The following is a 13,393-nucleotide window of genomic DNA, read 5'->3' as shown; positions in this document are numbered from 1 at the left end:
GATATGTCTTATAGCATTATCAAGAGCCATCTGTATGTAGAAGGAGATGCATTTTTTTGTGGACAGAGAAATTTAATTTTAATCCTCATCATTTCATTTTTACTTGCTTGGTTTGCAGGTGCTGTCTCAGACTGCAGTGTGACACGATGGTCTGATGGCAGGGAAATGTAAGCTGATATTAGATAGATAATGAAACCAGATATAGTCATTTTACTTAGTCTAGAATTTTTTCCTTATGATTTGGTTTCTTTCCTTCTACCTCAGGAAAAAAATAATCTCTAACACCCTGCTCAGAGAGGAAGATACACCGTACAGACGAGTGGCAACAGCAGCAGCAACTACTTCAGGCACCAGTCAAGGCACTGGGAAAAACTGAAAGATGCAGTTCCATTGTGACACCTAAGTATTTATTTGGCCTTTGTATTAAAATGAAGCTTCTATAAGTGACTTTGTATGCTGGCACGTTGTCTTCAGAGTGTCGTCCTGAATTAAGCCAGGTGGGGGGAGCATACAACCTCTCTGAACTCTTCCTTCTTGCCTTCTAGCTGGGGGGAAGAGCATCTTCTCCATAAAAAAAAAGGTCTGGCATAGGTCTCAGATCCTTTTAATGTAGCCATTCCCATTCCCATTCAACCAGTTTTCACTGTCAAGTTGCAGCAACAGGCTGGACCATGTGCATCCCATTCAACCAGTTTTCACTGTCAAGTTGCCACAGAGGTGATCTGGGAAAATGAAAGATGAACGATCTCCAGGAAAATGGCCTGCCCATAATAATCTGGGCAGCTTCACCACATGGCTCAGAGGCCAGGCTAAGCAGAGAATGGAAGAAGCCACCAACAAGCAGGCCATCATCTGGTCCAGGACGGAAGGGTTAATGAGCGTTTCCTGCTCTGGGTTACCATTGTAAGGCAGCCAAGGAAGAAATACAGAGCAACATGCCAGAAGATGCAGCAACAGGCTGGACCACCTCAGATCCTTTTAATGTAGCCATTCCCATTCCCATTCAACCAGTTTTCACTGTCAAGTTGCAGCAACAGGCTGGACCATGTGCATGTATTTTGTGACCTTGTTAAGAAGGGACGGGCAGGCAGAAAGCAGAAGGTTAAGTGTGATGTTTCCCTCAAGGTCTAGCTGTCGCCGGCCACGAGGGCTGTCTCTGGTAATTCAGACCCAGCAGATGAAGGAGAAGGTGCTTCCACCAGCACTTTCACCAGGCTGGCTTCTGGGTGCGAGGGTATGTGTGAGAGCTGTCGAACCTGAGCTGTAGCTACACTAACAAGGTAACAACGTGAGAAATTACCAAGGATAACTAATGGCAAAAAGGGAGTAAGGCGTATGCAGATGGCTAACCTTGGCTTGAGGCTACACTAACAAGATAACAACCCAAGAAACACCACAAACAGGGTTCCTAGCTTAACAGCACTGCCGACTGAGGCAGAAATTCCTAGGGCAACCCTATCACAAATACTGAATAAGGATGTAAAATCAGCAACATCAGAGCTAGTGGGAAAAGACTAAACAGGGACAGGCTGTTTATCTGGGAGTGCATGAGCGTGGTAGAGGGGAAAAAAGCATGGGAGTGGAAAAGGGGAATTTAAAGGGTAACAAATCATGTCACCAGAGCTGCTTGGGGTACCTCTTAAGCAGCCCCGCATCTGACCTGACCTGAGGAATGAACACAGCATTAAGCCCATTGCTTAGACCATATGTGTTTGCTTCTGCCGTCACAGGGAACTGCGATGGTTTCCCCAGCACTGGTAAAAGGACATCCAGAGAGGGTGAACCAGGCATCCAGACTCCCTAACAGTGAGAATTTCACGCAGCAATTTAACTTTAATTGCTACAGCCTAGTAGTGGAAAACTCTCGAATAAGAGAGCATGGAGGAAAAGAAATGGCATGAGGAATGAAGCTGAAATGGGGCTTGGTGTCTTCATTCTTCACGTGATCCAGTACTGATACTATGTGGCTGTAGGTTTTCACTTTTTTTTCCTTTTCTTTTCCCACTGATATTATATTTTTCATAACACAGCCATATCCAGAGCTGGTTTTGATGATGGTCCTGGGAAGGGAAATACCCAGAGGCTAGCTGACAGGGGACTAATAACATCAGTACACTAATAAATCTGTGAGAAAAATATTCTTTTTAGTGTTAACTCTAACCTGAAAGCCTCATAAGCTATCCTGACATTCATTGGTATGCCAGAAAGCCAGGGCACAAGAATAAGACTTATGGGAAATTACACAGCAGTAGCAGTCCCCCACCCACTATGAAATACTAGTCTTGAGGAACTGCTGTGCATTTGTACTATAAATAATTTTACTTGGGCTTTTTTTTTTTCAGAAGCACTTTGGTTCCACTTGAAGCTGAATAAACAACAATCCTACTGCACCATTTTATTTTGCATTTTATTCATGAATTTCACATCTCTCTATAGAGGCTGTAAAGTAACACTTCCTGCAGGAGGAAATGGACTATGGACAAGAGCCAGACTTTTGAACCAGATCTGGTAATTCTGAAAGTACCTGTTCTAATGTCTGGCTCAAAATCACAAGGAGAGTTTTTTAGACTGTTGTACAGAGGACTGAAGTCTCTGGCCTTAAGTCAGTTGTTATGGACAAGAATTCACCCATCTAAATTTAAATGTCAAAAATTAGGTGTCTCCTGTCAGCTTGTGATCAAGACTTCCTCCAGGGTTGGTGGAAGAAAAAGACACCTTAAAGCTGATGTCTGGAGGCAGGTGGGATGAATGGTACTTTGGAGGTGCCCATATTTCTTCATCGACTACAGACAAAGCCTAAAGCCTCAAGTTTACATGAGACATGTAACCTCAGAGCTGGTAAAGTTAACTGAGATGAATCCCATACCTTGCTCATTAAACACTACGAAAAGATGTCTTTTCTCTTCTGACTACTACATGGTCTGGAATAATTCAGGTTTTATATAAAATATGAATAATAAATACTTTAATCTGTATGAAGAGCTACCAGATCCTGTCATAGTCACAGCCTCTTACTCTGCATGGCTTGACCTTGCACAGATTACATCTGGGTGTAGTGCCCTACTAATCTCTTCAAATCTTACTTTTTTTATGTTTACTCTCATAGTAAGCAGATTCTTATGTATTACAAAATGCCGCCAAGTCAACCTATCAACACTGGGAACAGGCAGACAACACAGGCCTCTGCAAGCTCCACTCTGTTCATTTTTACTATTAGAAATTTATATCTACGCTAATACGTTATCTGTAGTATTTCCAACGTAGTAACAAAAAGTCAACCTTGTTTGCAAACTTTGCATAAGCTTACATTCCTCTTCTTTTGGTTTCCATCCTCTCTGTTATCCATTTTCTATAGCATCTGCTATGCCCATTTATTTACTTATCCCTCCCTGGGATTGTTTTAATCTCACTGAAGAAGGCACGTCTCCTTACTTTGTTTGCACAACATGCAGTGCAATGGAGCCCAAGTGTGATTTCTGCACACTACGATGATGCCAACAAAAAGTGTTTGCAGTGTCACATACAGCTCACAGATGCAGGAGAGCTTTCTCTCTCCTAAAATCTGCCTTAAATTCCTTCAAAACAGTCAAACGCTACAAGTTTGGTTTTTTTTTTACTTCTCTTTGCTGTTGCTGCTTTTGTTGCCTTACCCACGTTTCCCTCTGAAAAGGGAATCATCCCTCAAAACGAGAAAGATGCCCTTTCTGAAATGGAGCTGTGAAGCTCCAGAAATCTGCCAGTTGTTTTTTCAGTGTCAGCAGGAGATCACCAGGCAGCGGGAGTAAAAGCTGCTTGTATCCAGCACCCGGGTGGTATAAGGCAATCCAAAATCATGCTGCCCAGCCGATCTTCACAGACTCTTCAAAGGCCTCATACTCTGTAAACAGCACAGCTGTACAATCTAGAAGATCTCCCTCATTTGTCTGACGTCTGAATAAAAATGTAATGATTTCCACGAGCTGTTGCTAAAGTATACATTTCCCCTTAGATTTTCCGTTAAGTGATTCCTAAAGTCACAGGTAAGCTAAACATCTGCATGATTAGATCTTCTATGGTAAACACCGTCTGCTAATTTAACTTTCATGAGATTAAGTAATATTTAAACACTGTCATAGAGGGTTTCATATTTGAGCACTTCTCTAACAGCTAGTGACTAGTAAATGTAAATAAAGTTCAGTCTCCGGACAGAAGTGGCATTACAGGTGGCTGCCATGCACTCCACGGCAATCATGACCAACAAACGCATACTTTGAGGAGAACCTGGCTGAGCTGCAGAAAATTAAGATGATTAATGCATGAAAATATACTCCAAATAACAAATGTTATTTCCTTCAGTGGGCTTCTTCACCTGCTAAAACAACATTTGGAGAGTGCCTGTTGCCAACACATTGTAACTGAATTGACGAGTCCCTCTCGGCGGGGTGTAAGGGAGAATGAACACAGTTGGCTCAGTTTGAAAGGAGTTTTATATTTTCCTCAAACTAAAAAGTTTTCAAACACCTTTGAAGTTTCACATCCTGCCCTTCTGCCTTTACCTACGTTCAGGACATCTCTTCCTATTGCCTTTTACTACTCTGATGATGAAAAAGGTAATTAATGGTTACAGTGCAGAATTCCACCACCTACAACTCTGTCAACAGGTTAATTTGTGGAAGAGGTGTACTCTGGATACATTTGGAGAAAGCAGAATTTAGGACAAAATTATGTTTCTTACTATAAATGTTTGTCAGTTTTATTGATCTTGATCCTCCCTCTTTTCTTTAAGTGTTTTTACGTCTCTTCATTAGCAGGAAACCAATATATTTCAAATTTATTGTAACTGGTAACTTTAATTTACTTGCAACTAGTAATTTTCTGTTTGGTTGATAAAGGTATCTTATCCAAAATGTGGGAGAAGAAATGGACTACATTCTTTTTTTTTCAACTCAAAGCAAAGAAACTGAACTTTATTTATGCAGTGAAAAAATGAAGTCTTCTTTCTATCATGCACTTTATTTAGTATTATGTAAAGGCTGTGAGATATAGATAATCTTGGATATATCACTAATCTCAAAGGAGGCAGATAACTTCAAACAGTTATCAAGAACTGATGTTGCCCTAAGCAAGGATAAAAAAGAAAACTGTAGTGGAAGTTTATCTGCTAAGTAGTAAAAAAAATAATAATTACAACCAGTCTGTGTGCTGAAACTTTCTTATCATTAAACGGATCTACTTATGTAAAAATCCTCATCTGTTCTACTGCATTTTTTGTATTCCACCATGAACTCTACAATGTCATCTTTCCATTTATTACTAAATGGACATGGAACAGGAGATTACATTTAATCAAACAAGGGGAGCGACTAAATTAGGGCTTTAATAATCAATCCAAATTTGCTTAATATACAGCAGGTCTAACTAAATCTAGGTTAAACATGCCCAATTCACAGTTAGGACAGAATTCCTCCTTGATAGATTTTCCTTTGTTGGTGAATACAGGCAAAACTTTTAAAGAACTTAAATTATTTCCAAAATTTTAGTATACATTTCATTAAGATTTTAGTCCAGAATAGCTCTTCCAGACAGACTTGAGTTTAAACATACTAGTAATGTCATTTGAAATCAATGGCACTTGAATGTATGTCAAGTATTTCAGGTGCATTTCATTAAAAGGGACAGATTTATGCTTCCTTGTCTAACAACCCTAAAAATACTAAAAAATGTGTGAGGCGATTCTCCTTTTTTTTGATTAGAATCTATGAACCCATCACAAATCAGAGTATTGGAGCCATTTGTCATCGTCATTGCTATGAAGCCCTGGGAAGTCAGTCCCTCTGCCTGTTTGTCTCTCTCTCCCGCTGCCAGGAGGGCAATGGGGGACGGAGCGAGGTGTGTTTTCCCTCTCAACTACACCTGTTTGTGACCAAGCTGCCCCTCAAATCAGTCAACTGGAGAACGATCACCAAAAGCTTTATCTGCATATCCCACCACTACAGAGATTGACGTGCCAGCTAGAATGGCCTGCAATCTTCTATGCTCTCGGGTGCCAAATTACATGAAAAAGAAAATGCACCAGGGTGTTTCTTCTGCTCAGGGCTAGAAGCCATCACATCTGGTGACAGCTGTCACACATAGGCAACTCACAGCCCAAATACACCTGTTTGTGACCAAGCTGCCCCTCAAACCAGTCAACTGGAGCACGATCACCAAAAGCTTTATCTGCATGTCCCACCACTACTATGTGCCAACTAGGATGGCCTGCAATCTTCTGTCCTCTCGGGTGCCAAATTGCATGTAAAAGAAAATGCACCAGGGTGTTGCTTCTGCTCAGGGCTAGAAGCCATCACACCTGGTGACAGCTGTCACACGTAGGCAACTCACAGCCCAAACACCTGAACCTCTGCTCGCACTGTACCTGGAAATGTCCCGTATGTTCCTATTCCTGCTTCCACGTCTCGGAGCCCTGGTCTACCTCCCTTGCCAACCTCTGCTGCCAGACACAGTTCATACAGCCCGGTGATTTCTAGCATAGCCAGCACCCACCAGGCAGCTGACCCTGACTCTTCTCAGGGAATGGGCAGTGAAAAGACAGAAGGAAATGGGGCACAAATCAAAATACAGGAGAGCATTTAAACATAAGGAAAAAATTTTCCCTGTGAGGGTTGTCAAACGCCGTGACAGGGTACCCAAAGAGGCTAAAAAATTTTCCCTGTGAGGGTTGTCAAACGCTGTGACAGGGTGCCCAGAGAGGCTGTGGAGTCTCCACCCTTGAAGAGATTCAAACCTGAACCGGACACAGCCCTGAGCAACCTGTTTGACCTGATCCTGCTCTCTCCAGAGGTCCCTGCCAACATCAGTAGCACCCACCAGGCAGCTGACCCTGACTCTTCTCAGGGAATGGGCAGTGAAAAGACAGAAGGAAATGGGGCACAAATCAAAATACAGGAGAGCATTTAAACATAAGGAAAAAATTTTCCCTGTGAGGGTTGTCAAACGCCGTGACAGGGTACCCAAAGAGGCTATGGAGTCTCCACCCTTGAAGAGATTCAAACCTGAACCGGACACAGCCCTGAGCAACCTGTTTGACCTGACCCTGCTCTCTCCAGACGTCCCTGCCAACATCAGTGATTCTGTCTGATGTCCTTGTCTAGTCACTAACTTATACGGCAAAACCATAAGAAACCTTGTCGGAGAGGAATCAGTGTTGCCCCACTGATTCTTCTCCAAAGCCATAGCTCAAGTAAGCTATCCCTTTTCTGACTCACACAATAAACAAAAAACACCACACAGCCTGCCCCAAGGGCACTTGGGAGAGAGTCCTCCATATCCTCAAGAGGTTTTGTGTGAGGTGTATAGAGAGCTCTCATGGTGCTCTGCCTACTCAAACATTCTCTCAAGCTTTCCGTTGAACGCCAAGGGATCTCAGAGCGAGGTCATGGTTTCACCATTTAGTCCCCTGAGCTGCATGTATTGCTCCTCCTCCTCCTCCTCGTTATCTCTTTGTCCGTGCTGTGAGAGTGTGCACTGGCCCAGCGAGAAGCTGGAGTAAGGCCATTCACTTCTACCTTCCCACCCAACGATGGACACCTCAATAAGGACACCATCAATAATGTATGCCTTGATAAGGAATAAAACATTCAGACCAGCTGAAGGAAACATCTTTTTTCCAAACTCCTGTGCATGTGTACCAAGTCAGCTGTGTTTGGACTCACTGAATTCACGTGGATCACCTGTCCATGTGGGACAGGGGGACACCATACCACAGGGAACATGCTGGACATTGTGCAGAATGGTGTGTGAAATCGGTCTGCACAAGTGATGTCCTGCCCATCAGGAGCTGGGCTGTCTCTGTGCACGTGCTGGCCAGCTGCCCACACAGGAGACAATTCTGAGTGGCCAAACCTGGCTATTGGGCATCTGGAGATCTACAGGACGTGATGTGTACAACCGAGGCACAGAAAGTTTTGGGGAAAAGTGTTAAAGGTCCTCCTGTCCATATTCCTGGGCTTGCATCCTTGTGTCCTCACCTACTGTTCTGCCCAGAAGGAAAAATGAGTTATTCTGAAACCTTCCCAGACTCTGATCACTACAGAACATTAAACGAATGTGGCCTGCCAACTTGGTCAAGTGCTACTAATGAGGAACAACCATTAGGATAATAATACACTGAAATGTGTTCTTTTTTAACTTTTAATATGGCACCTGACAAATCCACCACGGTGTAAGAGTATGTAAAGATCTCCAGTAAAATCATTCTCTTCTGCATTGATTTAATTGACAATAAAAGTTCCTTCCCCCTCTGCTGTCATTTCCTGCCTATTTTGCCTCCCCTAGATTGAAGGGAAGCCCGAGGGGCTCTCCGTGGGTGGCAGAAGAGGCCATCGTTCTCCCCAAGGAGCAGCACTAACGAGGGTCGGTTCTGCAGAAGGGAACGGTGGGCGATGTGCCCTGCAGTGCTGGGCTGGGAAACTGCTGTCATCTACTCGTCACACAGCTGCTGGGAAAGTATTTCCTTTTTTTAAACACACTTTGCAATAATTTATTCAAAATGCTGAATGAAGTATGACATACATGAAATAAAATAATTTTAAAAATCTAATTCTAAGCTTAATATTTTGATGACAACCATGAAAGACCATTCAATTAAAACTCTGCACCACTGCTATAAGTCGCACAGCTTAAAACCATTGGTTAGACATCATTTTCCTGCTTTAAGACTTAAGCATATTTATGAATTAAAGACCAATGTGCAAATAGCAGACCTGTTGCTACCTGTATTCCATAGCCAGAAAATTTATAACACCCCCCTGCAACAGACAATTCTATCCCTAGATTATGCACCTCTATTATTCTCACTATCCCACCGTAATCCTAATTTAATGAGAAAGGCTTTACCTGAGGCATTGTGCAATCAGGCTTCAATCTGACTAAATAGTGCCTTCAAATGGGTTTTGCAAGTGGCCAAAGATTCATGGAGATACGGGGTAACAAAGCTTGGCCAGAAAACACGTATGACATACACCAGCTTTCTCATTTCTAATAAAATAAGGTCAATTTGCCTTACATCTGAGTTCATATTTAAATTAATAAAATTGCAGCATTTCATTTTTTTTTAATGAAATATAACTCTTCTGTACAATTACAGAGAACTATATTACTATATTACAGAGAACCCTATATTAGGAAAACGCTTCTGCGCACCCAAAAGGTGGCAAAAAATACCTCCATAGCTGGGTGATACTGTATCTGGAGCTGATTTTTACAGTTTTCTCTGTTATAGATCTGGTGATAGAAACTGAATTATGGAGACTTTCAAAAAATATCTGCAGAGAAAAGAAAAAGCCATGTCCCAGCCCTCCTGTTTAGGAGATTAAACTAGAAGTTCAGAAATGACCGAAAACATGAGAAGAAAACCCTAATTTTAGATCTGGCGCAAGTCAGACCGTGTGTAACAGCCCAAGACAAACCAGTTTTTAGAAAGCAGGCGGGATGGGGTGCACAAGGCTTCTGGCAGCCGCAGTCCTGACCACAGGATGGCACTACTGGGTATGTTTTAGTAAATGCAGCACACATTTGCTGTTAGTATTTTAACTCTTCACTGGCGCAACATCAAGCGAGCTGACACAAATCAAAGGCTGTGCATCCCCACGGCTGAATAAAGACTATACGTGCTTGGAGATCTGGAGGTGTGGATGTTCCTGTACAAGCAATCACATGTTGATAGGGCAGAATGTCTTCATGTTGGATGTCCTTATTACAGTGATAAAATCTCCTCCAGAAGTATGTTTCTTAAAATGCCAAGTCTGATTAATACTACATCTTTCTCTCTTAAATAACTTTCGTTTTTTTCCCTTTGATACAAACGCTGCCAGCTCCATATACCCCTCCTGAAAGCCTCCCCATGCCAGAAGAGGACTACAGCTTGCTTTGGCACTGTTACCAGCAAAAAACAAGTGTAAAGCAAATGCAAATATTAACAAATTGGGTTACTTGTATTTTTCATTAATTTTGAAGCAGTATGTCTTAGAGCAGAACGGCTTAGAGCAGAACGGCTCTGAGGATATAGGGTACTATCCCCAATCTCATTTTAAGTGCTGTTTTCTTTAAAGATAGCTCATAATGACAAGAAAATATGAGATTTAACAGTACTTTATAAGAATTTCTTCCCTCGTGGCTGTAGAAAACAAGTTGAGATTACATTTTCAACCTTAAGGTTCAGTCATATCACAAAGGTCAATGAAAATGAATGAGCACATACTATACATCTAGAACTGCTAGAAGACAAAACCCCTCCTTGGTCCATCTCCTGTTTTTCAGAGTTTGACCCACGGCTATTTTGTCTTCTGTAATTTTTCTTTTTTTATTCATTTAGGGTTGTCAAGACTGTAAACAGCAACACAAGGCACAGACTACTATGAATTGTGTGTTTTCTTTAATATAAAAGATGCAATATTTTACATACATGCATATTCTTAAGATGATCCTTATTCTATTAATTTAAATAATTTCTTATGTAATGTGGACTGAATTTGACCCATAATGTTTTCATCTATTAAAAACTAGAGAAATATTTAAGCTGAACTTAATGCTTGGTATTGATATCTGAACTGACTGATTGATACCTGAACCACATTTTTCACCCCCCAGAATAGAAGAAACACACTAAAGATTGATGTCATATGCTTCTCTTCTGAAGAGTTTGGGTGAACCCAGAGGGTTTCTGGGACAAAACTCCAGTATCAACTTTGGCTGTTGTGAGTGAGAGCATTGATATGAAGTAGGACATTCATGTGACATGCAGGACTTTGGTGAAAAAGCATCTTATGCCTGAAGTCATAAGGACAGTTCAGACTCTAATCTTACTTAACCTTTCGCTGAGATTGGTAATGGAGGTGCTAATTGCTGCCACAGGTTCAGGCTTTCCCAGGTATTTAAAGACCTATTGCTTTGAAAAGAACAGGATTTATTTCCCCCAAAATCTTTCGGGATCTGAGCTATCAACAGCTTTGAGATAAGGGGAGATGAATCCTGCTACCTGGAAGATCCATACATTTTTTAATCAAATTCATTTGAGGAGGCATTATCTGATTCAGACAAACCGTAGAGAATATTTGACTAAACTCTGGGTTTCTGTTCACACAATCTTTCCACATTTGTGATGTGGAAAAACATCAGAGTGATGTTTTCTGCGCTAAACTCTGGGTTTCTGTTCACACAATCTTCCCACATTTGCCCTCCTGCCATTACTCATATTCAGAGCGATGTTTTCCGCAAGAGCCGTGCCGTGCTCCCGTTCCCCGGATGGTTTGCTCAGAACACCAGCACCAGGAGGGCAACCACAGCATCTCCCGTTGCAGCCATTTCCAGTATCACACGCTGAAACTTCACACCTCCTCAGGAAACAGGTACGAGGAACGGGTCAAGAACAGGAGAAAAGCTCCCGTTGACACAAACACGTTGCTTGACAATTGGCAACAATGAGAAAGGCAAGGACTGCAGAATGTGAAATGACAGATAAATGGGATTTAGGTGCAGTCCCACACATCTATCCTTCCTCCTCTGTGTGACAGAAGCTCTTTAATGATGCTGTCAGGGCCCCTAGATGGAGTAAGAGTCTCGGTGTACATGGCCACTTATCTGTCATCCCTTATTTTATACGCACAAGCCTTATAGATATCCTGCAAATCCAAGACAAAATAAGAGCTTTAAGGCAAAATACAGATGAATGAAGTGCGGAAAATTAAACTTGGGGAAGATCAGCACCTTTACAAGAGATGCAGTATGATACCAGTGTCGGCTTCATTTATCAGAAATTGAGTTCAACCTCCCCAAACAATATACACCAAGAGACAGATTCATTCCTTCCTTTGTGGCGTAGTAATGTCAGTGAGTTCAACAGAGTTACTTTCCATTTACTTTCTGTCAGGAAAGGAGACATCCATCTATCCATCCACATGGGCCAACAAAAAGGCTGAGCATAGACAGAACTTCTCCTGGAATTAGCCCACACTTTGCAGAGGGGCCAAGCACTGCCTGCAAATACCCTGCTAGAAATCTGTTGCGGCCAACAACAATATCACCGATACAATTCAGTCTGAATTCAGCCTAGAAATGCCTTAATTCAGTACAAGGAAACCTGCCTCTGCAAAGCCATTGTATATCACAAACATTAACACCAGGAAGCTGAACGTTCATTGTGTAGAGTCCCAGACTTGTATTAATAATAACACACACTGAGGACATTATATTGTGAGGTCTCTTCTCACTTATAAAACCAGGAAATTATTTTTATGGCCAACATCTTCTGTTCTCACAATTTGTCCTAGCATACCGTATGAGATCTTCCACCAAGACTTACAGACAATAATCCTAGGTGCAGCTGGGGGATAAAAACATGAGATAACAGTAAAGCTAAAGATCCTCTTTGAATAGTTTGGGTGCTAGGAAGTTGATCTATATTGTTACAGATACACAGACTGACTTTCGATGTAATCTGTAAACAAATGAACATGGAAAAAAACACTCTCTGTGAATTACGAAAGAAGAGAATTTTACTAAAAATTATGTCAGGCCCTATATTCTGACTGTCTTTCTGTGGACTATTTGCTGTCTTCACTCTGAGGAAGCCCATAATTGCTGAGAACATGGAAAGCCAGCATCCTTGCTGGCTCCACAGCAGTTTTATTTGTAAAATTTTTTGGAGGCGGATGCTGAAAGGGCACAATGAAAGGCTGGAGACAGTTTGGACCACCTATGGGAGCTGCAGCAGAGGTCACTCTTCAGGCAGGAAGATGGTGCAGACTGTGTGGTTCAGGTGTAGGAAAGCCAAGCAGTGCCTACTAATTCTCTGGAGGTGAATGACAAGCATCAAAACCAGGAAAAGGCAAAAGATCCTCCACAAAAATCCCAACTCAGCAGACTCACTGGAGAAGGACACTTTGAATGCAAAGCTACAGTATCCAGGTAGGGCAAAATGCTGCAGTTTATCTTCTTAGGAAAGCAAATTTTTGCAAGGGCATCATAACAGTCCTTTACTCTCCACAGAAAGCACATATGGACTGAGCTCATGTACGACTCCTCAAGATTTACTGCTTTGAGTCCACAATGGTTCAAGATGATGGACTGAAGCTCCCTAGGATCAAAGGACCACTATCACAAAACTCACTGATATGTACTCCAAAGAAGACTTCTAACTTTTTTCCTCCCTGTTTTCACGGGACTGAAGCTCCCTAGGATCAAAGGACCACAATCACCAAACTCACTGATATCTACTCCAAAGAAGACTTCTAACTTTTTCCTCCCCGTTTTCACATAAATATGTTGTCATACAGCAAAAACCATAAAAGAATGACCAACATGTGATAGGCAGTAAGTCAGTCACGTTGCTTAATGCACTCAGGCACACTATGGAGAT

General features: G+C 41.9%; 1 protein-coding gene across 26 annotated transcripts in view; it reads right to left on the bottom strand.

Moving 5' to 3' along the window:
- DTNA (dystrobrevin alpha) overlaps positions 1-13,393 on the bottom strand; it is a 190,657-nt gene that overhangs the window by 74,297 nt on the left and 102,967 nt on the right. The gene's annotated exons all lie outside the window — the stretch shown is intronic.

Source organism: Calidris pugnax, unplaced genomic scaffold, assembly GCF_001431845.1.
Source record: "Calidris pugnax isolate Ruff unplaced genomic scaffold, ASM143184v1 scaffold51, whole genome shotgun sequence".
Classification (NCBI taxonomy): Eukaryota; Metazoa; Chordata; class Aves; order Charadriiformes; family Scolopacidae; genus Calidris; species Calidris pugnax.
This window is presented reverse-complemented; position numbering and strand designations above follow the sequence as displayed.